A 3800-nucleotide genomic window follows, 5' to 3' on the forward strand; every position below is an offset into this window, starting at 1 on the left:
TGACAATAATAGCACTATTGATACTATTGACACTGTTGACAGTATCGACACTATTGACAAAGTTGGCAATAATAGCACTATTAATACTATTGACACTGTTGACAGTATCGACACTATTGACAAAGTTGACAATAATAGCACTATTGATACTGTTAACACAGTTGACAGTATTGCTACTGTTGACATTAGTGACACTATTAACAGTGTTCAGACCGTTGACAATTTTGGCATTGACAAAATTGAAGGCACTCAAGATATTGATGACATTGATGGCATTGAAGACATTGAAGACACCAATTGACGTGGTATTTTATTACATAAATTGTAACAACCATCAGGTTGAGATTTAGAAGAACTCACTTGAGAGCTAAACCACAGTTACGAAAAAAAAAATGAATAATAAGTAAATACGAATAATAACTATACTAATAATAAATACGAATAATAACTGTACTAATAATAAATACGAATAATAACTATACTAATAACAAATATCAATAATAATAATAACGAAAGGTTGACTATAAAGGCAAATACGTACAATAAGTTTGATGCACCGAAGGGGCGAGTGTACCAGTTACGTGTTATGGGTCAAAGGGTGCGTCGAAGGGAAACGAAAGGGTTTCTGGGTGACACGGGAGAGCCGCAGGCAGAAGTAAAGTAGGCGGCATAGGCGCCAATCGGTCACTCGTGCCGACCGTTGGCTAATTACTCCTCATCGACGCTTCTAAGGTTGCCGTCTCTTCTTACGTTGTGTGCATCGTTCTAGTACTCAATTAGAGGTTAACCAATTAACGGAGAGAACGTCTCCGCGAAAGGATTCGGAACAGCTGTGGCGCCAGTTACCCCTAACGCTCGATTTCGTTCGAAACGTCCCTTCGCCAAGGGGCAGAATGTAATTGCGAAATAATGCGATACCTTTAAACACGTACAAGGAAATGGTTTCGAGTAACTGTGGATGACGACCACTTGACAGCATAACGAACTCACCCTTCAAAGTAGCAACACTCTCTCCATTAGTATTCAATTGGAAAATCGCTCACCCCCTCCTCCCCACAGAGCACTTTACAATCGCAGTATAATGTATCAATATTAAATTCAACGTCTATATGTTTCTGAGTTCTCTGTAATTTGATTTAATTGGTCCTTATTCTTTGACCCAAAGTACAGACTACTCAATTTGCAAAAATTCGAGCTATTGTTATTGCATACTATTGTAAAACTGTAGCCTATACAAATTCTTTGTATATTCAATGATAAGAACACACATCATAGCGATAGTTCGTCGCACAGTTGACGTTCTTCTAGAAGCTTCAAGTTAGAGACTGCTCCAATGGCATCTGCGCAATCGATGGAAACCATGCAGGTTGCATGTCACGTTGTGAACTATCCATCTGTTCGAAAATCGTTGGTTCAAGAACTACCCGATTACTCGGTTGAATCGCCATGCATAAACCACGCATGACGTACATCTAATGGAACTTCCTTCAATAATTGAGCCCTATAATTAAAGATATTGACGTCAAATCGACCTCCGCTATTCGCAAATTAATCGTAATCGTAATCTTGACCAAGCAGTTAATACTTAAAAAGCTCCTGCAATTGTTTTCAAACGTAACGAATTCTTGAGACTTGTTAAAGTTAATAAAATTCACGATTTGAAGCAATTTTGCAAAGTTTGTATAAGTGTTACAGTGTTAGGGTTCTATATTAAATCAATGATTTTTCTTATAAAATTTATAAAATTATTAATTAATAAAATTTCTTATCAAATCTTATACATTTATACCAAGTATAGGAAAATGTTAAACTTCGTAAGCTCGTAACAAATATCAGCAGAGTACGGATGATACAAATAAAATATAATAAATAAAATACGCGTTACAACATTTAGAAGATAAAACGTTCTTCAATATAAGTTCGTTCTATATAAAAATACGAAATTTCATGAACACTCGCAATCCAAATGTCACAAGTAGCCCTAAAAATGTATAAAATATTAATTGTAATATTTCGAGATACATTTAACGATTACAAATCTGTAATCGTTAGTTGTCATTGACGATTGCAAGTTACAAATTCTGATCAGTTTCGACGTGCGGTAACCACCTGAAGGTCTATTAAAATAAGCTTAAGGAAAAGAAAAAAAGAGACACAGAGAATGCAATTCTCTCACGAAATCGTACTTTTATGTTTGTCAGAGATAGAGAGAAAAGAAAAAGATTTCCAGATGGAACCGAAGGATTCTCGCGAGCATCCCGATCGGCGCGTGCCGATCCTACTCGAGATACCGTTTCCTCGCCTAATTCGTTCCGGTCCAGCGTGTGTCGTAATTGGTTCGGTCGGTGATTAATCGAGGGTCCGCGTTTCGATGGTCGGTTTCGCGCGCAGACAATTACGGGACGAATGCGCACGAGCGTGCACGTGTGCGGTTACGCAGGGCTCCGCAATTAGTCACGTTGCAAAGACTCGTGCGGGGAGATCTGCTCGCGGATACGGCCTAAGGGGGCCCATGTCGAATTCTTCGCCCCGAAAATTTAGGGGTTCTTTATCGTTTTTCTCTCTTTTGTTACACGAAGAAGTAATTGGATCAGAATGAAAATTAATAGGCACGCAGTTGCACGCACAAATATCGCTCTATGCCATCTTATAAGTCGTTTCACGTATACAGGGTGGGACATTCAAAGGGGAACACTTGGATATTTACGTTTATTTAAGTAAATGTAGGATTCTATGAAAACAAAATTTGTAAGGGGACATTGTCGTACGCGTGAAAGAAAAAAAAGATACTTTATTTGCGGGAAATAGATGTAGGAGGTCAATGTTTTTCAGAAATAATAGTAGACATACGAAGCTAGCAAGAAAACATTCTTTTGTTTATTTCGAGTAATTTTTGTCATTGATAGTAGTCACTTTTGAACAAGAACAAGCGGTTTATTCGAGATAGCATTTCATCTAGCCATTTTTATTTTTTAAATACCTCTTCTGTGAAAAAAGCAACTATCGATAGTGCTATCGAGTCAATCGCGAACCGTGGCATGAAAGAAACCTGCAAACCGAACGCGGGACCTTTAATAGTAGCCTTCCGTTCCGGGAAATACGCGAAGAAAGAATAGAAAAGAGTTTATCGTTTTCCCAGCTATTTCGTTTCGTAAACGCTCCAAGGAGATCCGCGTGGTCGCGAACGGTTGTCATCCTCGTCGTCCTTGGGCGGCCAGTAGCGATTCTTCGTACCAATCGATGATTCGATCGACGGAAATGCGTTTGCCTAGTTAACATGCAACCGGGTACGCGCGATCCTGTTAGTTTCGCGGGTGCGTCATCGTCGACGCGTCGTTGACTCAGGCCAGATAAACGTGAGGAATTAATTTGGAATTGTCGGAATTGGAATTTGAGATTCAGGGACGCCATTGCGACGACTATTTCACGGTGGTCAAACGGGGGAAATTAATTGACGGTCGATCTTTGTCTCCCTTGTGACTCTAGAGGGTGTATCACTTCGTGAGATTTCTATTTTCTTCGCCTGGTTAGCGTTATCATTCGTAAATCGCAAAGAAAAGGTATTTGGCAGAATTTTTAACCAATTTTAAAATATAGAATATGAGAAGATTAAGTAGTCTTGAAGGGAGAGTCGTCTTTTCTTGGGGAACGTTTGGAATTAATTTAAAGAAAGACTATTATATATATAAATGTGCAATATACACTATGTGTTTATTCAGATTTTCTGTATATGCATGAATTTTTATGGAATTGTAGAATGTATAATGTTTACAATATTTATTATTTAAAAATAACATTTG

The 3800-nt window shown here is 38.3% G+C and overlaps 1 protein-coding gene across 1 annotated transcript in view; it reads left to right on the forward strand.

Moving 5' to 3' along the window:
• The first annotated feature begins 3363 nt into the window (after nucleotides 1-3363).
• The window catches only part of LOC128886798 (uncharacterized), a 4991-nt gene continuing 4554 nt past the window's right edge, over nucleotides 3364-3800 (forward strand). Inside the window, exon 1 of the mRNA XM_054141961.1 lies at nucleotides 3364-3560. The gene's annotated coding sequence lies outside the window, so the exon portion shown is untranslated. The remainder of the gene's footprint in view (nucleotides 3561-3800) is intronic.

The sequence above is a fragment of the Hylaeus anthracinus genome, unplaced genomic scaffold (assembly GCF_026225885.1).
Source record: "Hylaeus anthracinus isolate JK02 unplaced genomic scaffold, UHH_iyHylAnth1.0_haploid 11985, whole genome shotgun sequence".
In the NCBI taxonomy this organism is placed as follows: Eukaryota; Metazoa; Arthropoda; class Insecta; order Hymenoptera; family Colletidae; genus Hylaeus; species Hylaeus anthracinus.